This window comes from Dermacentor silvarum, chromosome 6 (genome assembly GCF_013339745.2).
Source record: "Dermacentor silvarum isolate Dsil-2018 chromosome 6, BIME_Dsil_1.4, whole genome shotgun sequence".
In the NCBI taxonomy this organism is placed as follows: Eukaryota; Metazoa; Arthropoda; class Arachnida; order Ixodida; family Ixodidae; genus Dermacentor; species Dermacentor silvarum.
In genome coordinates this window covers 85,253,306-85,280,606 of record NC_051159.1, presented here as the reverse complement: position 1 = coordinate 85,280,606, position 27,301 = coordinate 85,253,306, and positions in this window count along the sequence as shown.

Below are 27,301 nucleotides of genomic sequence, written 5' to 3'. Positions count from 1 at the left end.
TTCTCTGAAATTGTTTTCAGGTTCCCATTTTTGTCTCATAGCCTTATAGTGCACGCCTTCGCCACGTCAATAGGAACAACGGCATACTGAAATAAAACTTAGCTATTCATTTACGTACTACAGTGACGTACCGGATCAATTCAGGATATAAGAAGACACAGTTTTCATGAGAATTCAGCCTTTTAATCTTAAGCAGTGTACAGGACATTGTTGTCTTTTCAGCCACTATATGATCAGCATCAGAGGCGACAAAGAAGCAATAAAGGCAATTTTTGCGCGCTAACACTTTGTTAATATGAAGAAAAGAGGCTGTTTAACTTCCTTCCGCATTCGAGTGTAGCTTTCACGCTGCATGTGGTGGGGGTGGTACTACTGGTGCGTTGCAGCTACAAGCCGGTTTAGCCTGGCAATCGACACCGGCAATTGCTCCGCCTCCGCACCCTGCTTTAGTATGTTTTTGTTTCTTTTTTTAAGTTCAGAGTATTTATGGCTACGGCAGGGGCACCAGGCTATAAAGCTTGCTAGCACTATCTCTCACTCGTCGCAAATACTGCGACGTGCTGGAAACAGCTTCACTGTATCAACAGGCCGGCAGTCCCGGCGCCAAACTTCTCTTGTTTCTATTGACGTTGCAGATTTTATGCGTCGAGATTTCATTATTAGCTTTCTTTTTGCCGTGGCATGCATTGCTGCCAGCCGATAGCATGGCACTGCATGCCTTACGGGTTGTCGCTAGTTCAGTCCGGGTTCTTCGCAAGCCGCCGATTCCGGAGAACACGTTTTGGCGAGACACGCTGCGCCCACACCACACACCGAGCCTACGTGGAAGTGTCTAAACCCCCGGAAATACGAGCCACTCCTCCCTCCGTGTGCCGACCGGAAGTGAGCGGCCATATCCCACACCTGCCCGCCGTGCCGGGCTCCGAATTGCCGAAAGGCTACAGTGTGCTCGCAATCCTATATACCCACCCTAGCCTTAGTCATTCGTTCTCTCTTTCTTTCAGAGTTGAAAGAGAGAGAGTGCATCCAAGAGCCGAACACGCCATGTTGTAAGGAGACAGGTTTCCGTTACGAGAGTCGCCTCGACGACCCATGTATACCGCAGTTTCTATCGCCTCCCGCATGCTCTCTTTCCTGTCTGAAGGGAAAGGAAGGGGGTAGACGTATGTAGGAGCGCTCAGGTGCTGGAAAAGCGCACTCTTGTTGCGTTGTGTACTATATTTGGCCGTGCGGCAGAGTGGCGCCTGCCATTCGGCGAGAAACAACTTGGCTCGGAAACGGAAGAAGCAAGAAGAAAGATATACATCTACCTGGCCGATGGGAAAGGCCCCGGCCGGTCCGAACTGCCCGGGTTTGTTTGTCGACATCGACTCCCTTCAGCCGCACACGTAGTAGCGGTCCGAGTTTCTGCTCGCGAGATTCGAGTGGCCAAAAAAAGGTGGACTGCACTTCTCTCTTTCTCTCTCCTCCGTGCGTAGGTGCTCGGAGGCCTGATGCTGGAATGGAACGAGAGCCAACAGGAGCCGTCTGGCCAAAGGCTAAGCGAGATGCCAGAGGAAAACTTGCTCTTCGATTTCTGGGCGTCTTTTCTTTTCCTTCTTTTTGCGTGTGTGAGCGTACGTGCTTTCAAAACCTTGCGGCGCTGAAACTCGTGTCGGTACGGATCAGCGCGAGCATTCGCTTCTCTCTATTCGGAGAAGAGCGCGAGTCGATGGAGCCTCGCTCCTTCATGAAAAGCACTCACCGGGCACCAGCTCTCCGTAGGTTAATCGTGCGGACGAAACGCAAGTGCTGCCGAAGTCTCCGAGTCCTTTTCTTTCTTTTTTATTATCTTTCAATTCACTTTTCTTCCTCTTCTTCCAGCCATTTTCTTACCCGTTCTCTTGTCGCCCTTGAACAAGTGACTCTAGGCGCCTTTAGTCCCCCTTCTCTGAAAGATCGTCTCCATGTCCCGGCTACTGCTTTTCCTCTCCCCTTCTAGAGCGATGATCTCGACTGTGGATGCTGCAGCACCGGCGGATTTCGCTCGGTCTTGTCCCTTTACTTACCCGGATCCTACTAACGCCGTGCATTGTGTCCGACTGCCCGCGGGGAACAACTACGCCTGCTGTCCCAGTGTGGAACGGTTGCACGCTGTACGCTTCGCAAAACGGATTATCTCCGCCACGCTCACGACTGTACCACCTTGTCCGCAGTGTCGCTCCGGCAGACCGGTAGCTGATACAAGGCTGATACAGCCCCGGAGGGCTGAAACGACGTACTTATATTTGCTTGTTCGTGTGATCAGCATGAGCAGTTTCTGACTGAGCATTGTTTGTTGAGCCGCACAATTTGGGTGCCGATTCTCCGGCGCAAGAAAGCTGCATTCCGCTTTGTTTTTCTTTTTCGATAGCAGACGTGACACTCTCTAAATGTCAAAGCTCAATTCGTATAGAGGGCAGCAAGATTTTAAATATATTTTATCAAGAAAATTTTCGTATTTTTATATTTCAACCCTGCTATCTAAATGTAAGTAGTGCTTAAGCTACTTACAATTTAAAATGGATCGAGGTTTTTGCGATGCAGGTCGGTTTATAGAACCACCCGGGCTGATCATTAAATTACACACTATTATGTTCTTCCCAATTTTAACTTTTGTGGCTGTTCGCTTAGCACACCAGCCGGGGTGGTCGTCAATATGGCGTTCTGCTGCGAAACACGAGATCCAGAGTTTGACTGCCGGCTGGCTTCGGTAGACGTATTTCAGTGGGGACGAAGTGCGAGAACGCTTTATGTTCTTCTATTTATGCACACGTTAAGAACTCATTAAATGTTGTCAAAATTAATCCAGAGCTCTTCACTACGGCGTTCCTGATAACAGCCAGTGAGCAGTTACGGGACGTTAAATCGAAGAATATAATTTTAGTTAGTCATAATAAAGATTTACAAGTCTTGTAACGGAGTGCAACTGCAGCCAGTGGTCTTAAAAGGACACGCGCTTTGATAACGGTGCGCGCTTATACGGCAAGTGCTTGAAAACTCATGCCCACACCGGTGTGTTCCAGTAGCGTCTGCAAGGGCCCGGTAACAAAATTTCAGGTGGCGAATCATCAAGACGCCTGATTTAAGCACACATAAATACAGAGTAGACAGGTGGCACTGTTTTTGTGTAGTGTCGAATGAACAAGTGCCTAAATGCCGACTGCAACAAAATTTCAGTTTGGCTAAATTGGTAGTCAATAAGTAGTCATCATCAGCCTATTTTTGTGGCAACTACAGGACGAAGGCCTCACCCAGCGATTTTCAGTTACCTCTGTCTTGCGCTAGCTGATGCCAAGTTGTGCCAGCTAATATCCTAATTTGATCTCCGAGCCTAATTTTCTGCCGTCCTCGACCGCACTTCCTTTCCCTTGGTGTCCATTCTGTGACTATAATAGACAACCGGCTATCTGCTCTACGCATTACATGGCATCCCCTTGTTAATTTTTTTCTATTATAAATCAGAATATCGGCCACTCCCGTTTACTCTTTGATTCACTCTAGTACTAAGCAAACTTGGCAAAACTACAGTGGGGGTAATTGTCCATAATAAAAGGACGCGTGGACCTTGTGGTTAGCGGATTAGACGTAAGTCCTAGCTCGACACCTTTTAGATTTTTCAATGCGCCACGAGAAGCCGCAGGCTGTACCCCATCTTGAAGGTCATGCAGAGGACCCGAGCACACTGAGCCGTGCGTCACATCCGGCAAGTCCATGGTAATGACGGCTCTTTTTTTCTTTGGTTTTCGTTTTACTTCGTGTTTCTTTTTCTCGTGCGATTAGCATTATTAGGGCATTTTACGCACTTTCCTGGGTTTGTCTGACTGTCTGTCTATCGTCCCGTTATAATTAGTGGTAAGATAAGGGGTAATTTTACTTTTCTTTTAATTCATTTTCTAAGTCTTCCCAACTTTAACAAATGCCTGTCTATCTGTATCCCTAACCGTTCTCCCGACAACTTGAGCCAGTGGGTCCATGGTCTAATGGGTGAAGCACCAGGCTGCTGAGGAAACCCGGTTCCAAACCAATCCTCGGACTGCCTTGGGGTCAACTGGTGTATGACTCTACGCATGCACCGCTCTTTCTTTATGGAACCTCTTCGACGCCAGCTTGGGTCATTGGGTGTGTGCCCCTGATATGTACCGGGTCATATTTATAAAGAAAACGAGTCGGACAATCTTTTCTAAATACATATTCACACACGCACCACGCGCATACTTCGCGGCGCCGACACCAGATGGCGCACCCTGTCCAGAAAGAAGCACGAGATTCCGGCTGCACATGCGCTTTTATACATGACGCGTTTCGACGGTGGCAATACAGTGCGTCGCTACTTTGCTTCGATGCTAACTGCACTAACGTGGACATTCATCGTCCGATGGGTAATGCAGCAATTATTTTATTCGATTTTGGTATCACATTTGCGACACACCCAGTCGTACAATGAACGTAAAATTTAGCTCTAAGTCTACTTCAATATATACGCTATCTGAAAGTAGACCTTTACGCGGCCTAAAGTTGGTCTTTAAGACGACTGAGGGATACACTACTTGCTACGCGTTCACAAGTCCTTTCCAACGAAATTCAAATGGACATTGTATATCAGCTTAGGATCTCCCAATGTCTGTAATTAGGTCTATTTGCCACTTACTGCGACGCCACTGCCTAGCATTTAAACGCCTCACAGATGACTCTAATGCTCTTCTTTAAACATGAACAGTGCCACGTTAACCATGCCAACACTTTTGTTCATTCCCAGTCCCTTCTACTGCGCTTTGTAACATACTGTTCTAGATGGCAGGTTGCATGTTCACGCTTAATAAGAGTAAAGTGTAGCTTGTCATGACACCCAATTTTATAAAGGTGTCGCGCAAATGATTATTTGCCCTGATATGGCCATATTGACGTTCATGTGTCGCTGCGCTAATGTGATAGTATATTCGAATGTTTGCATTGTTTCCAGTGAAGTGATGATATTCTAGACGAATACACGCAACTATAGACCGTTTTGTGAACGGCGGGCATAAAATACTTCTATGCTTGTTCCTGTTTTTTTTTCTCTTTTTAACGCTGCGAATATTCGTGTTGCTCTACTTTCTACACATGAAAGAAGAATAGCTGCAGTTACCTCCTACAGGCACCATCATAATTCCGTTCAGATTATTCAAAACTTTAATACAGTCAACCGATTGTGACTTCTGTTTTATCGTCCTTGATTTTTGGTTTAGTTGAACGAGCAGTAGCAGCAGCAAGATAATCCACCAAATTTACGACTTTCCTTAAGCAACAAAAAACGTCAAAAGTTCAGTGACCTGCAGGCAGACATATTTCTCCTTTAAACATTCAGCCGGGCAACTTTCTCGCCTCCAACATGGCACGAAAGCTTTACGAGGCCTCAAATACGGGGAGCTAAGAAGCCAGCGAAATCTTTCACCACCAAAAGTGGCCAAATCAGAATTTGCAGTTCTTCTCATATCTTGTTCTTCGTTTTTTTTTTCGATTTTGCCGAGACTCCCCCATTTCATTTCTCTTTTTTTTTCTCTCTCTCTCTCTGGTTTCACGATTCTCTGGCTGCTCTCGTATGCGGCTCCCATGATGTATGGCGGTTGGAAGAATGACACGCTACGTCGACGTCTGTGACCCCGAAAGAAACAAATGACTCTTGAGGCACGTTTTCTTCCTTTGCGCCATTACGGAGAAGAACAAAACACAGGGCACGATGCGGGCAGTAAAAGAATTAAACGAACGCAATTTTTGAGCACGATGATGGGAGTAGGGGGCTGGGCTTCTGAATGTGGGTCGTAATTTCCTTTTTTTTTTCCTTTAAAGTAACCTCGGCGTTTAGGAGTACCACGTTTCGTTTTATCTTCTAGCTTTTCCTCCTTTTGGTCATTTCTCACTCTCGCGTCATGAGCAGATAGTTCCACGTGGAAAGTTGTAAAACGGACTGAAATTTCTTGTACCGAATCTAATGATTATCTATGCATTTTCCTGCGGCGAGATCCCATTCATTGGCTTGCGTTTTGTACTGCTCGTAAAGTTTTGTTTCGTAAGCCATTACATTATTTGTGCCACTGTACATCGTCAGTATTGGTGGTATTCTTTGCAACCAGTAGAAGGTACAACAATGCTATGAATACTTTTGTTGTGATAAGTGAAGGAGCAATTTATAACAGCACTGAATCAGCTGCTAACCTTACGTAAGCGTTAAAGGCACTCTGACACATGAATCTCAGTTTATGAATAGTCGAGGAACCGGCAACAGGACTCGTTATGAATGTTATTGGGAGCTTTCTTCTGTTGTCATTACCCTGAGTGATACGAAATGGCTTATGTCTATAGCTTCTGATACCGTCCGTACTTCAGTATTTTTATTCGCATTTATATGTTGTCTAGCGTCCCCAGAAACGCCCAATGAAGTTGTTTCCATGTCGTTATCTTTTCCGTGAGTCTTTTTTCTGAGCTCTAATGGGAGGCCACAAAATATCGAAAATGTAACTTCAATGCGTGCTCGCACATCCGGATTTCAATGCTCTCAACCGAGTTTCTGAAGAACAAAGCCTGCATACCAATCAAAGAAGAAGAACGTGATCAGCCACAGTGTCCATTGTACGTCAGCACTTTAATTGTGAAAATCGAAGTCGACAACGGTCTAAGTGATAAGAGATAAACCGGCACTGAGCAGGCATGCAGTCACCCTCATTTGCTTTTAACGGGCATACTAGCATCTTTCTTAGAAACACGACCTAACCCACCCTAGCGGCGTAGTTGACTTTGGGTGTGGGATAAAATACCGGTCACTGCGGCTGCATTTCGATAGCGGCGAAATGCAAAAGCACCAGTGTAGCATGTTTTGCGTGCACGTTCAAGAACACCAGGTGGTCAAAATGACTCCGTTGTCCCCCCACTAATGCATGCCTCATATTCCTAACGTGGTTTTGACACGTAAAACCACCAAATTTATTTAATAAATGAAACACGATCTAGAGTGCCGCCATCTAGACGCGCAGTGACGTCATTTTTTTTAATGTCGTGGGACTTATTAAGAGCTGAGAAAAAAAAGCACGCTAAAAATAACTGCACGAAAAGAACTTTATCCGATATTTCCGAGCACACTCTACAGCTCAAATGCGACTTACGTCCTAACACAAACATTTATAATTTTGCGTAATTGAACGTAACTAATTAACTGATCGCACTTCAACACAGTCTGAGATGACTACGAATCAAGACGACTATGAACAATATGTCGTAAATCTCACTTGAGTAAGCTGTACCACTCTATTTTTAATATTTGGTATTAGTTAGATGAAACGCACGATATAAGTAATATCGACGCACCATCACTGTTTTTTCTAACTTTTCAGCAATTCTTCGTTCCATACAAGGTCTGTACACAAGCTTCATTTCCGAACAGTTTCTTGTAAGTAGAAATCTGGAATAGTAAACTTCACAAGCGCAGTCATATTTTCCTAAAACATTGTGTCGAGCACCAGCCACAGCAGCCGCTTTCAAACAGGGGCACTGTTAAGAATCTCTTGAGTACCTGGCGCGAATAGCACTTTTCGGAAACCCACATGATCAAAATTAATCTGAAGCCCACCACTATAGCGTAACACATAGCCGCTCTGTCGCCTTTAAATGTTAAACCCACCATGATCATCATTAGAAGCAGGAGCAGCTGTATATAGTAGCAGCAGCTTCTGAAGAAATGTCTTGTGAGTGGAATGGTTCTTCAGAAACCACACACTTTGTCAGTTAATGGCACTAAGCCGACCAAAGCCGACCTATGTCACACAAGTGTACACGAAAAGGAGAAAGTGTTACCCTGCGCCGAGCTATGTGGTTTCAAAGACTTCAAACTTCTGGCCGAGAACTTTGTGAGTACATCGCTCCTGCCGTACCAAGCTGTACCCGAGATCTCGGATTATCTCTTTAGTGGGTGGCAAGGCTTTTAGCCGCCGCTACACTGAAGGGATGCCAAAATAAAAGTGTTCTTCAAGTCACTTCTATGCGACTAAAAAAACTAGCTGCAAATTAAAAATAAGGACTCTCGCCAAAGCTTTGTCTTGCTCTTGGTGCTCTAGCTCAGCTCGTTGATAAGGGGGTGCCAAAAAGGAACAAAACTTGGAGGAAGCATGACTGCAGTTCGCACTTTCCTTAGCTCGGCGCACACTAACGCATCCCGTGCGAAACAACGGATTATACCGTTCCATCATTGATGTTAAGGTTCACCAAAAGCATAAGAAGCAGCTTGTCGCGAGGAAAACACGAAAAAAGAAGGAAACAGTCGAAGTTGCTAAAGCTATTATCAAAGACTTTTCCTTTTAAGCTTAGCTCCAACGCTGCACGCGAGAGCGAAGCTGTGGGGAAAAAAAATATGGTCGGCTCACCACTCACGAAGGCAAAGTCTGAGCGCCTCACACGTCCGTGATTTCGTGGCGCGCGAGGCTTCACCGAGCGTCAAGCTACATCGCGTTGTCATGACAGAACTTTAATCTGCGCGATAACGCAGTGGAGTCAGAAGGGAAAGGTCGCTGCCACGCGCCTCCTCCTATCAGGAAGGTGGGCCCAAGAGAGAGCCCCAGAGGGATAGAAAAAAAAACTGCAATGCGTTCTGTCACCCGAGAAATGTTTGAAGGCTTTGCTTGTGCGTCGCTTGCCCTTTTTGCGTGTGTGCGCTGGGATTTTAATGCACTTCGTTTCCCAACGTTTCTTCGAAGAACCATGGGGAGCGTATAAGGTTGAGGGGGAGGGGGAGGGTAGAGAGAAAGAAAGTGCGAAGAAGTCAGAAAGAACGCCGACAAAAACGAGGATATTTTGCCGCTTTAGGAGCCCCACTCATCTCGTGCTTTCGGAGGCGCGAAACTTTACGGCGACGCGCGGCGTCACGGGAAGTGAAGAATGGAGAGAGAAGGAGAGAGAGAGCGAAGGGTAGAAGTGAGGCATCGGCGCGAGCTCCGTGATGGAGACGAACACGGCGCAGCCTAAAGAGAGAGAGAGAGAGCTAACAGAGTGCATTTTCGGTTGCCGCCGCGGCAACAGCGAATCAAAAGACGAGCCATCCAGCGGTGCTTCAAAGCTCGTAGTCCTCCCGGGAAGGGACGAGAATGCGAGCCCGGCCTCGTTCGGAACGCGAAGAGGCAACTTACATCTGGAAGATGGCCTTTCCGTCTTTTTGAAGGACGTATCTCGCCCGAAAATGCGGCCGCCTCCTCCGTTTGCAAGATGAAGAGAAGGAGCAAAGAGAAGCAGAGGTCGAGTGAGAGCAGTCGGGGTGCAAGAGGGTTGCCTCTTGTCAACCTCTTCGGCACAGTGCTGGACTCATTCTCCTTGCTTTCGTGTTTAGGTTTTCTTTCTGTGCTTTTTTTTTTCTTCTTTCGTGCCGCGCAAGCAGACGATCCCTCGAGTGGCACTGCCTTTTACCAGCGCTGGTTCTCCCGCGACTTCGCTGTTGCCCCGAAAATGGCCCTGCTTCTTCTGTGCAACGTCTTCAAGGCTTGGGCGGAAACAAATTCGGCGCGAAGAAGACAGTGCGAGTGTCCTCCCGGATCATGCGATTCGCCTTCACTTCCTCCCCCTTCTCCTATTCGTCCCACTTTCTTCCATCACGCCCGTGGTGTGACTTCAGCCTGATCAAAAATCTTGAAAAAAAGTGAAATACATATCTCGAGCGTAGACGTTAGCGCCGAATGCAAGTCTCGAAAACTCTAGAATGAGCTAGTGACTGGAAAGAGAGCGTAAGAGGCAGCGTAAATGAGGCGACAGCAAAGGGTTCACTCGCCACTCTGTCCCGAGCGTCGTTGCATATATGCGCCTGCATTATCAGTGTCACGGAGAAGAGAAGCAAAGCAATGACGCGAAGGAGAGCGAAAAGTGTCGCGTCTCCTCTGTTGCGAAAAAAAAGGATGACTGGCAATACAATCTTATCCCACAGACGCGAGCACACGTTGTAGGCGCGAAATATGAAGGAATAAGAGACTGCGTGGAATGGAGTCGGCGTTCATGAGAACATATCCTCGCACATGTAAGTGCGCGGCTTGAATCACAGACGAAATAGGTTCCCGACATATGTGCACGGAACATTGAACAGTTCTTGCTTCATTTTAACCTTATTTTATATGTCTTGCTTTCCTTCTTCTTACCAACAAGCGAGACATGGAGCGCCTTTATTTCGTGTAGTAGTGAGCCAGCAAATTCTCAGGCGACAAAAGAACGCGGAACTGTGACGCTTCCCCGCTTCGATAGTATTTTGCTCTCGGCGTTGCAAAAATTATTGGGCTTTGTGCTAGGTAGGTGCTACCACACGGGCGCTTAAGCTGCATGCGCGCACTTAGACCGCCAAATTAAAGCAATGCCACCTCTAAACTCGTTAATACACGGACATTAATACACTTATTTTGATTTATTTTGTTTATAAATACCTCACAGGCTCCACGTAGGAGTATTATGTGAGGAGGATACTCATGGATCGTCATGTGCATTGCGTCAGCTTTGCAACTCGCCTATGGAAACTTCTCAATTACTTAATTGTAGTGGAGATATGAGTCATGTAACTAAGTATGAACTACAATTACTGATAATCTGGGGCCCAATTCACAAAGCTTTTCGATCGTAAGTGCTCTGTCATTGCTGGTCGCTTTCGCTAATAATATGTTGAACATCAGTATTGGCCGTAGTTTTCTCTTACGAAGCATTCTGTAGAATTCTGTGTAGCGTAAGAGGCTTTTGTGAAAACAGGCCCTGGTGTATTAGGCTACAATCGGCAGAACATTTCTAATACAACGCGAACAAACAAAAACACAAAGAAGACACGTGAAAAATGACCATACGAGTGCAGCCTAATTTTTAGTGTTTTCTTTGTGCTTTTGTTCTTTCCCGCTATGTTAGGAAAATCAATCCGTGCCAACTAGCTCAGTTCGATGTAGTTCTAAACATGAGAGAAAATATTTACTCTCCAGCACACAATGAATAATTTTGGGTCAAAATAATCTAGCAGCTAAGTGCACATCCATTAGTTTCTGCCAAATTGTCGTCGTTTCAAATTGAGCGCACCAATGCAGTCAATCGGTCTTTCGCTCAATATAGTTGTCGTTTATTAAAAGTTGCCCAACTAGAACGGTGACGGCGACCACCTATTGTTCGCCATAGTTCTTGGCTCCGCTGGTCGTGGGCCGTGATGTCAAAAGACTTGAGGGATTACATCCTTCTCATTTACTTTCACACGCATTCGCTACTAATTTGGTACAAATTCGGGGAGAAAAAGATGGGACATCGAAGTGATGGATCGCCGCATGGCGGCGAACAGAAATAATGAGAGTAAAACGAAATGCCGTCGCCTTCCGACCTAGCGCTCCTCCTCTCGTTCCTGTTGCCATAGCAATAACAGGCACATAAAATGTGACGGCCTGGAAGGAAGAACAAAGCCAAAGGCCAAAAGCGTACTTTGTCCCGGTCGCTTGCCTTGATTCCTGCCTGCTTTCTTTCGTTGTTGTTGTCTTCGTCGTGGTAGTTGTTTCTTTCCACACTCACGAACTCCCTTGTTTCCGCCATCTCACCCCGGATTGTAATCAGGGAGCCAAGTTTTCTTTTCGTGTCGCAAAGGGCTTCAAGCATGTTTTCTGCGCCGGTTTATCTTTTTGCTTCGTGCTTTCTTTCCCAAGACAGGCCTGTGTTTTACGTCGGCACTTTATCGTATACGGTACAACTTACTCAGCGCCAGGCGGCACGTGAGCAAGTCAGATCGGGGTGTCTGAGAACACGTGGTTATAGGAGATGAGGTTTGTTTTGAGATGAAGACTACTCATGTATAGCGTGTGTAAATGGTTCGGAAACCATTGCGCATATTCTTCAGTAGAATGTCATAGTATCCATCTAGCGGTAAATGTGAAAGTTGTATGCCTGAACGAGCCGTTAGGTTTCGGGGACAGTATGGGAAAAACATAAATGAAACTGCTGCGGAGACCAGGAAAAGACAGCTTGAAGATTGGTGGCGTAAAGAAAATAATAGTAAGCAATAAAACGAACTTGTTACACTGAATAATGTAGCTTACAGTGTAAAGCTCACTTATAGATTTAAAAGCACCAGAATGTTCTAGTCACACGTACCACCGCCCCGTTTCAAAGGGGCTACTCATATCTCATCATCACCATCATCATTTTCATCATAATCATTGTTCTCGCTGTTGTTGTTTTCGCCATAATCTTCATCATCATTGACATCATGATTGTGATCTTGAATTGCGTTAACTGCATGCCGCCATATTTATTTATAACATTCACCCATACCATATACGACGTTCTGCGTTCGCAGCAAACGCAATTAATTTTTACTAACGGGCCTGTGGGAAATATGTCTTCGCCAGCCAACGCAAACTTGCGGTATTACATATCAGAGATTAGAGATGCTGTCACATTTACTCGCCAAGCAGAATGTCATCGTGACGCGCCGCGTTCTGTGCTCAAGGTTCCATTCACTTTCACAACGCTTTCATTTTGAATGTGAAACAGGGAACATACTTTTAGACATAAATGGCAAGTACTGCAACTGTATCACGCCTTACTTAGTTTTTATTTTATAACATTCTCTCTTCTAGGGCCTTTACTCTACGCTATGCAGAGTAGAATGTAGGCGACTATACACACGCCCGAAGAAAGCCCTGCGTTTAATTGACGAGCTTTTCTCTCTCTCTCTCTCTCTCTCTCTATAAATTTATTAATCAGACAATCAGGTGCTCCTCACCTGATTGCTTCACCATCGCTGACTGACCTCTCTCTGGTTAACTCTCCTAATTAAATAGGTGAAAAGATCGCAAACCAATTTTTACTGCCCTCGTCGAGTAATTAAGATTCCATTATACCTCTGGGAAGGTTAAGCTCGAAACCTTTGTTTCTCTGCTTCTTTTTATTTTACGTCCTTGCAAGGCATTTTAGCGGACCTCGTAGTACTTTCTTTCGTAGTATTTTCGTAGTATCTGTTGTATTTTGCAGTTGACCTACACACATCAAAATTTTCACGGGAAGGCGGCGCGCTCACCCGAGTTCTGTATGGTGCACAATAATTTGAACCACAGTATTTTTTGTGACTCACCCAATTACTTTGTATATTTACATCTTTTCTAGTAGAACTTGTGAAACACCATCTGCACTTCATCAGTTTTCTTTTCATCCGGCTTTTAGTTCTCCTACAGCAATCCTTTCAATCGTTCAGGTGTTTGTTATGTGCAATTAGCCAGACAATTTCTCAGAATTGGGAGAGTAAGGTAAGATGCTCATATTTCTCGTGCAGGTCGATGTTTTCCCATGTCCATCCTATTCTTCTCAAGCTTCATTCCCATCCGATCTGGTGTATGGTTCTCTTGCAAATGGCGCGAATGCTTTTTTTCCCTTTGTACATGGTTTTTATTACATGACAAGTAATTGTAGTCGCATTAACCGCTTCGAAGCTGGAAGCATAGAGCTTCGTAGTTGCAAGCATACCTGTATATTTACTTGTATTTTGATTGAGTGCTGGTGAAGCAGTGTTTCTGGTTGGTCGTGTATAATAGGTCCAAACGCCGCAGTGACGGTTCACTGAAGTACGAGGACGGGAACCATTTATTACATTAACTTGATAAGAGATTTTGCCGCAAAATATAAGAAATATAGGAGGTTTTGCCGCAGGAAAATTCGTACATTCGAAGAATATGTTCAAGGATATCGCGAATGTGTTGTGAATATGGTTGAGGACATTGTACAGGAAAAAATAGCAGAAAATAAAGAGTGACCATATCTACCGGTATTGTAATACTTTTAAACGAAGAAATCATTCTAAACTTGAACTTTAGATCTAATCCTTGTGATGCAGAACTCTCCGCGCAGTAGGTTCGTATGAATTTTGTCTCAGTTGTTCGCTATAGATAACAGTGGAGTACGGTTCAGCAATGTTTCTATTTTGCAGCGAACTTCTGGAAGTTCGCTGTAGCAAGTTATCTTTTCAAAGGATTCGTGTCTTCCGAAAAAGCGTCACTGAAAGGACAAACGCCTTTATAATCAAATTTTGACACTCACTTTTGTAGGATTATTTTTCCCTTGGAAAATATTTCGCTTAAACATACAACATTTTTTAGAGCGTAGCTCTTAGGTGCGTCACTGAAAGGACAAACGCCTTTATAATCAAATTTTGACACTCACTTTTGTAGGATTATTTTTCCCTTAGAAAATATTTCGCTTAAACATACAACATTTTTAAAGAGCGTAGCTCTTAGGTGCCCGTTCCTAGGTAGAGCGTCGGCGTCCCTCGGAGTAACCGCGCAAACGCGCTTGTGCCACTGCTCGCGCTTTCGTCGTCATTTTCTTCTACAGCTGGCTCTGATGCCACTCATCATGCCAGTGTTCCCAGATCCATACTGCCCCTCCCCCTGCGAAGGGGTTGACGGCACTGGCCCAGTGCCACTCGTTGCGCTTATTTCGGTCTCAAATTATTTGCCTCAGTCAATCGCGAAATCAAAATACGTATACATCTGCGCTCAAATTTCACAATGGGGAGTATCGTTATCGGCGAATTATTCATTTGTATTATTTAGGTTCCTTTTATGTCACGACGTGAGCCCGGTGACGTCACCAATTTTGGTTTTTTGAAGGCTACCAATCATTTACTATTGCACTGTTATCACATTTGCCGATCAGATATTCCATAACTTTTTTACCCTCCGCAATCCCAAAGCAGGCTTCTTTGCACGTTAAACAGTGATGCGGGAAAGTAAGCTCTTAAGGGAGCATGGCGAGAACGGTTATCTCTTTTCTCTCTCTCTATCTGTTCATTTTTTTTTTTTTGCTCTGTTACCCCCTCCTGAGTGACTCAGCAAAGCAAAATTACTAGGCCGCATCACATTTTTCAGGGCAAAGTCAATATTCTATGAATGTTCCTCCTTATGGGTAAACTGCGCAGCTGAAACAGTGCAAAGGCAAGAACATGATGGACGCTGGCATTTTTGGCAGCGCGACGACAGGAGGACAAAGGAGGAGGACCGACAGGACATGCGCTGTTCCTTGTCCTCGTATCAATCGCACTATACAAAATAGCATATATGAATCCACTCCAAGTAGTCCACTTTTCCATTCTTTTGCGATACTACAGACACTACAATCACAAATCATCCCGCCAGTCTTTCCTAGAATAAGCTGCTAATTAACATTCCTGGTCAGGGTCGCGAACTTGAGAAATATAATATTGCTCTACGACCACTTCGTCCTTGACTCGCAGCATCTCTCTACACTACGCAAGTTTGCAGAGCGCTTCCCATGTGTACCTTAGGGCAGTCGGCTCCCGTGAAAAATGATTTCAGTGCCTTTGTGCAATGCCTAAACCGTAGGTATGTAAACTTTGAAAAACGTGTGCAGCCTTGTTGAGATGACGGCAATTTATCACCGGCAAGTTTATAGGAGATTGTTTACCAACACACCGGATCTTCCGTAAAACGCCCCGGCGTCTACGCCGCCATACAATGCCCCGAACTCGTGCAGCGTAGACGTGCAGCTCGCACTTCTATAACTTACCGCGCGGATTACCGTGTCCCCGCAAAACTTCCCGAGAGCCCGGCGGCGGCATTCCCCTTAATTAAAAAAGTTTGGTCAGTGCCCTTCCTCCAAGTCTTATTCCGTCTTTCGCAAGAACGCTGTCCCGAAATTGAAGGTGCTCTTTGTCGACTCCGAGCGCCTTCGAGCACGCATTAAATTATCACCCGCAAAAATCGAGAGCATCTGAATTCGGGCGAACCGGGCCGTAATTTGCGCTTCGGTAAATTTCGCTCTGTAAAAGGCCGTCACGACTTCGAGCTGCAGGCAGCTTATTTTACCTCACTCCACAGATCTCTTGGCGTTCAAAGACAGAGGAGCAGGAAAATTTCTAAACTCAATCGCAGGAAACAGGTGCCTCGAAGGAACAAAGAACCACATTGGCTACCCTCTTTTCTTCAGCTGACGATCCTATAAGCGGCCTCGACGGAGCAGCTGGAACGCGAACACGGCCGACACTGTCACGTCCCATGAATACGTAATGAAGATTAATGCCGAAAACTAGTTCTCGTTCCTGGCCTGGCGGCATACCCTACGCGCCCCTCTCGTCCTGCCCACAATGTGCGCAGAAGCAAATCGTCGGCGCTAAAAGTATAGAACCGAAAACGTCTAGACTCCTGATGCCACTGAGGAAACTCCTCAAGAACAGTAGCGACTCGGGGCGTCGAGGAAAAAGCGAGAAAGGTAGGACTGTGTAACCTGTTGGGAAAATAGAAAGAGGCAGAGTAAAATTCAGATGTCGACAAGAGTTCAGCGTCAGGTGTGCCTCGCAATTTCTTTCTCCTTGGAGAGCGAGAATACCGCCTCGCTGCCATCGCTCCAAGCGCGCGCCAGCTGGCATTGTTGGCGACGCGAAGGGAAGAATAAAAAAGCCTCTCTTTTCTAATTCGAGTCATGGACTGAGGAGGGCAGAAAGGTTCAGGCCCGTTACCGGAATACTGATTGAACTCCTACGCGGTATCTGCCGCACGAAGGGTAGCAGGCCGGAGCCACACTTCCGGTATTGCCAACACTCGCCCCCCTTTTGTGGTTCTTTTCCACACAACGCGTCGACTAGCTCGGTTCCCCCGTATAGTTGCTGCTTCCTGGCGCATCGTATCTTTGCGCTACGGCATCGGGGATTGTTTGTTTCCACGCGAGAACGGCCTCGATTTGGGACCCCAGATTATCACTTGCACCAAGCGATCTTCCTTCTTCAACGGGGCTGGGGCACCTGCCTCGCTGCTTCGGCTTGTAATCTCTTGCCTCATTATCACACCCGAGGGGTGTTGCCACTTGCGTCTCCTCTACAGCTGCTTTTAACGTATGAAGCTCGTTTATCTCGCTTCGCACTAGTTTTTTTTTCTGGAAACGTCTCGCGCCGTTCTTGTTAGTTTTCCTTCGCCTTTCTATATATAGAGCTACTTTGCTTATTGTGTCCTTGCTAAGGTTTATTTTTTTGTGTGTGTCTGGATTCAGAAAGAATGATGAGGTGGAATGCGTTTACTGACTCATGGTAAGTCGGTGCGCTTGGTCGCATCCATCAATGGTACATGAGCATGCAAGAAGCAGAAGGAAAAAAAAAAAGAGTTTTCGTTGGTCGCACTAACAGGACTAACAGTAACTCAAGACGTTGTTCCATTAATAACTTGCGCGCAGGCACGATATACACACACAGATAAAAGTCACATAGGCAAACGCGCGACGATACACAAAGGAAACATTAAGGCTTCACGATCAATCCTCGACAGGTCGCGTCATGAAATTTGGTGTACATGTGGTGATATGGGAGCGGTTGTGTTGTAACAACAGGCGGTTCTCTTAAGCGTGTCAGTGGGTGTTCCGCTTGCGAACGATCACTCAAAGCGATCGCTTCTTGCTTTAGGCCATATGCAACGATTCGCGTTGAATATTATCTCAGACGATAGCTCTCTAGAAGGGTTCTGCGAACAAACAGCTTTGTGAATCCGCGCTCTGAATTCCAACTTAGTGTCGGTGCCAATAACTTCAGCTATGAAGCACTCCCATTATGTGCATAGTTTTCCGGTAGGTTCAACACTCGCGTTCCTGCAATTTTAACTGTCAACTATAGCGTCTGAATTTATACTGAAGAAAGCAGTCCACCAGTGTTAAAATTAAATTGAATTCTTTAGATACTGGATATTGCAAAGACTGGCGAAGTGATCCATAAGAATGTGAAAATTTTACCTTTCAGGGTGTGAACTCCTCTCTTCTTTCTCCTCTTTCAATCCCTTTTCTCTCTTCCCCAGTGCAGGGTAGCCTACCGCGCTCAGCCTGGTTAACCTCCCTGCCTTTCCCTTATGACTTTTCTCTCTCTCTCTCTCTACCGTTCCGGATGTTCTCCCCGTAACAGCGTTGTTAGCAAAGCAGTAGCCGTTATATTGGCTCATGGCGGTGATTGCGTGCTAACTGGATATACTTCACTGATTTGCGGGCGGCCGTTGAAGTCTAAGATGTCCAATTACGAACGTACCAGCAAACCTGCTTGAAGTGAACAGTGAGTTGTCCACTTCACTGGATTGAATGCAGTTATCAGATAACTTTTTTAACATCAACTCTCACGCGGGCAGACGTTTTCCCAAGACATCTCTTCCTAACTCTGAATCCACAACCCACGACGCTGACAAAAGTGATCTAAAAAAAAATTGTTCGGGGGTGGTAGAGAGAAAAGTATGTGACCAGGGGAAGTGGCACGAGCAGAAAGGCTATTTTTATGTTGCCGTAATGCAGCCTCGAAATTTTTGTTTCCCATGGTATTTTTTTCAACGTGTATTACTGCCAAAACAAATTCTTAGTTCCTTAAACACCCATGTTTTTTAGGAAATAAAGCAAGGCAGCATCTTTGTGGCAATATTTTATAAATGTCGTCGCGTTTGTGAATAGAGTGGGAACGGGACTAACCTTTATCACTTTTTCTGTTGTAGGAGAGGTTCGTGCAAGATATGTTCAGATGTAGGCGGCTGTGTGCGAACATTGAGCTTCCTTTGGCGAAGTTGGGGTCAAATTTGCAAAACATTTACGTTCGTACGTGTTTTTGTGCCATTGGCGGGACGCCATCATTAATGATATGTTCCACGTAAACGTTGCCTGAAATTCTCTCTTACGACTAATTCTATCATAAGAAAATTTTGCGAATACGAGCCCTGATCTCTCACATTACATGGGCCGAATGCACAACGCTTTTTGTTATTATTTGCTCTTTGCCAAAGGCCAGCCGGCTTCGTTAATGTTATGTCCAGCATCAGTATTCGCTGGATTTTTCTCTTAAGAACAATTTTAGCGTAAGATGTTTTTTGTGAATACGGGCCCAACACTGTGCATAATTTCTAGCTCGTCTTATCGACAACACTAATTAGCTCGCACGCATTCCTTAGTCCGGCCGCGTGGTTCCCATATCAAAAAAAACAAAACGTTGTGTTAATGTTCCGAGTGTGCTTCAAGGGCAGCCAGGAGAAATAAATGAAAACGAAAAGAAATGAAAATGAACGTTGAGGCGATTCGAAAAAAAAAAAGATCAGGCGCTACGTAATTTTATCTGGTTGTAGTTGCTACAACCGAGAACGTCAGTAAATATAAGTGATCGTTCTCTCGGTTAAGCAAGCCCCACCCCGGTAAACAGGTCGTTATACTTAGTTGCTCTTAAATCATACCGCCATGCACCGCCATGCACACCTCCGAACTCTTTTGAAACCAACGTTTCGTTTTTCTTTCCCAGTTGAATGCACTGCAACCTTATTCACATTCGGCTACAATTTATCTGAAATCCAATGATGATTCGAGAGGCGAGTTCGGTGGACTGAGAAACTCCGTAAATTGAAGTTGACGAAACATGCGGCGTTTCACAAAAGGCATTGCAAGCCCGTGTGCGGATGACAGCACCGTTGGTGTTTATATTTGCAGTACTTTAGCACAGTTTGGCATTATCCGAAGACGTAAATGAGACAAAACTTTTTTTTATGTTGCCATAGATTTATGTATAAGCTTGACTGTTCTATGCATACTCCGCTATGTTCTGTAGGTGGGGTTCAATCTGTAGGCATGTGCGCATGTAGGCGCCCACAATTTCATTTCGTCTGCCATTAACATTTTTAAAGGGCATTGTTTTTAACCATACCTAATTAGTTTTTTGAACATACTACTTGGCTTTTATTTTGTTTAAAATAATGCCTGCAAGATGATATATACATTCCTCCGTTCCATAAGCACACACGAAGGGTCTTGTTATAATTTTTACTCCAGCACACAAGTAAAATTAAGATAAACGCCACGCTTCGCATCACTCCAATCTCCCTTTTTTTTTATGCTCCACCTCCCGCGTCATGCGCCCAGCGTCAAGCGGCTGATTCATGGCACTCCAAGGCCTCTTTTACGGCCGTCGAGCAATCACACGAACGAGGTCATTCCATTGCAAACGAGCGCACACACTTCCGTGTACACACACACACAGCCGCCGCCACCGGGGAGAAGCTCCAACCAGAGCCAAGACGCAAACACTGGCTCGCAGCAGCGAGTGTTTTCCGATGCGAAAATGACCGCTTTCTCTCCTGTCCATCTTCGTTGCCGAGTTAATAACAGCCTTCGGCCGACTCCCCCCATTGATTCCGTGAGATGCCGATGAAAGAGCAGCAGCAGCAAGGAGCCTTGCTGGAAAGCCAACACGAGAGAGAGAGAGAGGGAGATAAGATGTAGAGAAAGCAGCGCCGCGAGGAAAAAGGTGGCTTCGCGTGACGAGCAGCGATATCTGCGCCCGGAGATCCACCACCAGCGGCAACGGCGGCGCCTACAGGCAGGGCTAACGAGAGAGAATCACCTTCCAATTAGCCTCGTAATGTTCCGTAATTTGCGGGTTGCCGCTTTCGCTCCTTTTCTTCACGGGCTCGGCGCGGCGATAACGAGGACACGTCGGCCCCAGCATCAACTTGGGGCGGGCTTAAGGAGAAAGAGCGCGGACGAAGCACGCGAGAGGGCCGTCGTCCCGATCGCCTCATTTTCCACGTTCGATCCCTTTACCGGCGGGGAAGCGAAAGGTTCGTCCCTTCAGCCTCTCCTGCGCTCAATGGCATATCGTACGGCATGGCCTTTTGACAGGAAGAGTGGGCTGTCAGCACTGACTGCTGTTGATGGTGCTGTAGTAAACAGTGCCAGTGTGACTCTCGACTTGATCTATTGGAACCTTCCGCACTTTGCATGCAAATCCCCCCATCTCCGTCGTTGGGTAGCGAACCGGTCGCGAGTATGGTTGACCTCCTTCCCACCTTTCCTGTCTTTCTCCTCCTCTTTGCCTGTATATCCCTCAAATACCCAACATGTCGTATGTGCTACGCTGAGTCTGATTCCACAAAATTATTTTAGCACGGAAAATATAACGCTTAACATATAGCAGTGTTTTTCTGAGTCAGACACTCTGACCGTGGCCATATTCGCCACTTGGCCAAAAAGCTATAGTTTGTTTCATCTACTAGTACATTTCTTGTAGCGCAGCAGCCACAGTTGCAGGTTATGCACCTCCTGTGGCATCCTCCCGCGAGCACGCAGTGTTCTCTGTCTCCCTCGTTTCCTCTTTCATTGCCCGTTTCTCTTACCCACCATGTAGGGTAGCAAACCTAACGTCCCTCTGATTGACTTCCCTGCCTTTCTTCCGCTTTGCTTTCTTCTCTATCTTGATACGCTGGAGACAGTTTACAGTTGTGGATAGTTCAGCAACCAATTACTAATTTATTAGCATGGTAATTAGGTTTTACTCAAATATCATTTCATTCTTTCTTTTTGTTCAAATGTAATCCCCGTGGCTATAAGTAAAGGGGAACAATTTATTCCAATTTTTCTTTTGTGGAACTGTGTGTGAGCGCTAAAGGGATATATGATCCTCTGCCACCTGGTACACGTAGACTCCTTTTTTACGATATTGTGTTCCTGTTTTTCCACCCTACGTCGAAAGAATGTTTGATACTATGGCTTTTTTATGTCAGCTCACTCTGTTAACAATGGTGTTAGATGACACAATAGTAATTCTTCTTATCAAGCTCCCTATATTTAGATATCTCGAGATCCAGCAATCAGTGGAATAACTCCGCTGAGCATAGATGTTAGGATTATTAGACTGACGTTTTACATAACGCAGCATCCCTTTGCAGCTAAGTCTCACGCCATGGTCCTGTCAAAATTTGCACTAAACTTGCGTCATCACGTACACGCCTTTAGACCGTTCCACTGTTTTAGTTTGACTTACTCTCATTACCTCAGGTACAGTATCAATAATAATAATAATAATAATAATAATAATAATAATAATAATAATAATAATAATAATAATAATAATAATAATAATAATAATAATAATAATAATAATAATAACATCTCCAAGTAGCCCCAAAATATCCGTCCTGTTACCACCTTCTTCGTGTGCTTACGCATGGCTTTGATACAAAATAGATGTACACTGGTCTTTGTTGGTCAATGTCACCTGCATACAAGTAATGTCCTTATTACCTGGACACTAATATTACGTTAAGGTTCCAGCTGACCGATTGATTTATTACAGAATATTGAATCATGTAAGGATCAGTGCCCAAAACAAATTTCTTTTATACGACAGCTCCCTGAACTAAATAAAGACAAGGGTATCGTAATGCCGTTTTATATTGACTACAAAAAGCTTAAGAACACTTAAAGATGAGATGAAAGACCAAAGCTATCAATCACTGTTCGTGCATCTAAACACTTGGCGGTTGGTCAATATTACAGGTGCAACCTGGCGATGTTGGCATTTTTTACTCAATGAAGGTTTCGGTGTTTTAACTTCATTTTAACTTTTCCTCCTAAGGTAGTGCTTTTACTCTAAATATGTTAAAGAAGGTCCAATACACCACACATGTGTAACGTTACCTTATGATGTGTACGTAACAAGAAAAAATGCTTTAGCACGGACATGGCCTGCACAATTCTTAAGAATGAAGCAATACCTTTTCGTTCTGTCACTATGTAGCTGACTGTTGAAATATTAACTACTACTTTTCTCTCTTCCTCAATCATACAATATACAGAAGTCGAGGATATATATCGAACACGCACAAGTGATAATAAAACGATGTAACGGTTTTACTTGGACGGCTATTGCATACAGCACTTCTCAATGGAAAGTACAAATGCCAAGAGGGGAAAAAGAAACGCTTGGAAAATGGAAAAAGAGAGAGAGAGAGAATTGATAGCAAGGCAGAATACAATATTGTAACATTTGCCTGGAGCGTTCCTTAGCACGAAGGTATTGCTGTGCTCTTATTTCGCAAAGAAGCCTATGCAGAAAAAAACTATAGCAAAAAAAAATTCAGCAAATGGGTGCTGTCATACGTGACCGTTATCTCGCCTTGGGCGACGGCGCCTTTCTTTGGGACACTTCTTCCCTTAGGCGGGGCTTTATCGGTTCCGAAACACGCCAGCGAGTGACCGCCTTAATAATCGAGGATGGCGTGCGCCACTGGGATGGAATTGAAGGAAAAGGACACACGAAGTACTCAAGGACCTTATCCTCGGAACATTTCCTTGTTATCGCTTGCTTCTACAGCCTTAAGTAGTGTCCCAGAAATATTGTTATCCGTATTGTCCTTCCCTTTCATTACCTCTACGTGAACAGCGGAGACAGTTGTCTCGGCATATTTGGAAAATATTATGCTTAAGTAATCCTCACAAGGCATTGTTTGTGTTCTCATTCGATACTTTTTGGCTTACTCTCTTTGCTAAACCACTGCTTACTGAATGCATTGTATTTTGTTGCGATAGCGCTTGGTCATAGAGTGGTTAAAGTATAATAACATTAGAAACAACAACTTGATTACAATATACATTTCCCGCTATATTTGGATCCCTGAAAGTGTTTTAGAGTACTTTTTCGGCTTCGATAGCCCTCGGGATATTCTGCACGTCAAACTATAGTAAGAAAGGAATTTTTATACAGGACAGTGTCTTTCCAGATAGACTCAAGCTAATAAAAGTATCATATTTTATAATGCTGGATGATAAATATTTCTGACAGGACCTTCACTAGTGGATATTAGCAAAAGTAAATAAATGAGTGAACCTGCACAAAATGCTCAGAGCTCACGAAGCGACTGCTGTACATTGTGTAATTGACTAGTGATTCATATACCTGTATCCTCATCAATAAGATTACTTTCTATCTCTTGATTGAGAATACCTGTCCTCAGAGCAAAAATATATACAGGGTGTTCATTTTTAAGTTTCACGAAATTTCTAAAAGTTGCCTGTGGCGTAATTCTTATCGTTGAGCTGGGTTATTCGAAGAGGCGGACATTAGTAGCACGAGAAATTCGAAACACATATTGAACTAATTAACAAAGATCCTTAATAAACTTCTTAGTTAATTACTTTACGGCACATATTGCAATTTACGAATTGTAGCCGGTGAGCTTGCAAGACGCATCCACTTGGAATGAATTTCCAGGATGACACCAGTTTCGAGATATTTCCCAAAGTGTGGGGCGAAATACAGGGGCGTTCCAGTTACTTTTGTGCTTTAATTTTTAAAACAGCATTTTGGTAAAATGTAAGTGGAACAACAGTGTATTTTTACGGCTAGTTTGATGTCGCCTATCTCCAAACTGGTGTCATTCTGCAAATTCATTCCAAGTGGATGTGGCTGAGAAGCTCGCTGACTACAATTTGTAAATTGCATAATGTGTCGTAATGTAATTAACTAAGAAGTTAATTAGGAAATTTTTGTTCATTAGTTGAATACGTGTTTCGATTTCTCATGCTACTAATGTGCGCCTCATCGAATAACCCAGCTCAATGATAAGAATTATGCTTCCTGCCACAGGCGATCTCTAAAATTCCGTAAAGCTTAATTTTGAACACCCGGTATAACACAATGAATTCTTTATACCAGAACCCGCTTTTTAAAGGTTCCTCAAAGCCATAGTTTTTGCTGTGGTTAATTTAAAGCTGCAGAATAAACATTACTTAACACTTGATCATTTCTTCGAGGTGAGCATAACATTAGTGCTTTTCGAGGACACATCATTATTTTGGGTGAATCAGAAAAAAAAACACGGTGTTAGTGCTCTTAGAATTGAGAGCAGTTTTTCTTCATTGCTCAATTGCCCATTGCAGATGGGAAGAAACGATGCAGTAACATTCCGTGCACGAGCAATAATTTCAAGGTACATTGGGAGCTATCCGGATGTAGGCACGCGATTTTTTACGTAATAAAGTCAAGTATAGGGTTTAAGGAGGAGGAGGAAAGAAAGGAATAAGGTGGGAATGTTTACCAAAAATGCGTCTGGTTGACCACCTTACGCTGGGGTAAGGGCAATAGGAAGAAGCGGGAGAGAGAGAGCAAGGAAAGACACGGTGAGTTTGCGCATGCGCGCGGAGAGCACCACTAACTGAAAGGCGTTCACACAGGCCAGTCACCATCAAGAAACACGAAAAAATACATTCGCAGCCTTGTGGGCCGACGAGCGATGGGCACGGTGCTCGAGTACCGCCTGCGCGGACAACGGCCGATCATCCGGTCGTCGCATTGCGATAGACAGTGTTTGTTTCTGTGACTCAAATCGACGACAGTGCTTCCCAAAGCAACCTACGGGCTATCAGAAGCGCAGAATTGTGTTGCTCCAGAATAACTTTGACTGCGTGAACTTTTTAACCTACGCCGAAAGCTGAGTTAAATACGAGCGTTTTTGCATTTCATCTTTATAGAATACGGCTGCCGTCGCCGGCGATCGAATACGTGATCTCTTGCAAGTGCAAAATGCCCTAGTTATCGTAAAGCAGCACGGCTGGCGCAGGCAGATAATGTTTTCTCGAGCAGCGCGCACTAAAGCATCGGTCCTGACGTTGCCTCGTCTATTTGCCTAAAATTAGCGGACTGTCGATAAAACAAATCGGGCGTCGTCTCCGCATATGTCCTTGCAATACGACCGCCAGCCCCGCCTAATCCGCACAATATTAGATCACCTGGACGAGAGTTTACTCTAGAGGTTACAAAGGTCGTCGGGTCATGGCACAAGCTCAGAAATCGGCACGTTCGTGCACTGCAGTTCCTGAAATCCACAGGCCTCTGTGACCGATCGGAATTTCGACGTGCACTTCCGGAATAACTCACACTCAGTGGTCCTCGTGTGTATCTTCATCCCTTAAGCCCTTTCCCTCAGCTGAAGGAGATAAAGTGGACGTGCGTCTCGCAGACATTCCTTCCTTTTCTTCCCGTTTCTCTAGATTTACCAGATTACACACAACCCGACTAAAGTTGAGCAAGTCAAAACATCTTAATTCTAACACCACGGCAACGAAGAAATCGGCGATACACGTCAGCGCTATACAGTGCGTATTTTCGTTATGCACCAACATCCATCACTATGAATTGCATACCTACATTATTTCATGAGCTTCGTTCATGTTTGTCTAAATAAATGCAACACACAATGGAAGAAAGAAACAAAAAACCCTCTACGCAAGACCCTCGTAGATGACGTTGGACATTTATTTCCCCCACTTTTCGAAGGAGCTGTACATGTAACATTTTATCTCTTCTGACAATTTAAATGCGGAGTATTTGTTGTGCTTATGCCATTGTGAATGTCGACAACTTACGTCACCTGCATTTACATATCGAATTATCGTCCAATTGTAGCCAGAAATAACATGAAAAAATGAGCAGGTATACTTCTAATTGTTTTCTGCGACGAGAAGCCAGCACCATCTCCTAGTGCCAACATCTTGTTATTAATATCAATAAAAAATAATGCTTTGAATAAACTGTAAAATGTTAGTGCTACATAATGAGAAAAACAACCTTCGATGAACATGCATAACCTTAAACTGTATTGAATTGAACTTTGGGGTTTTACGTGCCAAATCCACAATTTGATTATGAGGCGCACCGTAGTGTGGTATTCCGGAATAGTTTTGACCACCAGGGGAGGGGATCTTTAACGTGTCCCCAATGAACGGGACACGTTAAACTGAAGTGACGAAACAAACATATAAACTGAAGTGATAAAAACAAACACATAAAATTGGAAAATAAACATAGAAGCTCACTGAGCTTCCTTTACAGCTGTTTACAGTGGTGGCATCTTTTTCGTGCAATAAGGCATTCAATTCTTCGGTGAATTAGTCGAACCATGCATATGTGGGCTACTGTATTTACTAAATTAACGAATAGACAAATAATCATCTCAATGTTTATTAATGATCTCTTATGTCGATTTTCTTCAAAACATCACAACATGCACAATACATGCTCGATGATGTTTCTGGAGTGATGGAAAATAGAATGTGCAATGAAGCAAAACGTGACGGGGCCCGTCAATCACTTCAGCGTTTTTTCCTAGTTTTCTCGTACAGTATATATCTCTGCCTTACGTAGAAATATTATATTGAAATGTCTCAGGATGCTACGCCCACATGGACCACTCCTGCCGAGCTGTCCATACTGCCGTACTATACATGTCTTACACGTAGAATAAAGCATGCGGCGATAACATTTCTATTAAACAGTAAGCTCATACAGCTTCTGCTATACTGCTACAGAGTAATCTGCAGCGTTAAACCTCTGCGTAAACTGACACATGCAAACGAGCGCAAATTTGTGGCTAACGTAGTTGCATCTATAGCTCTTGGCGGTGGCCCTTTATTCCAACACATTTTTGCGGAGGTCATTTTTCTTTTTTTTTATATTTTCTTTTCAGTGCAGTGCATTCGACGT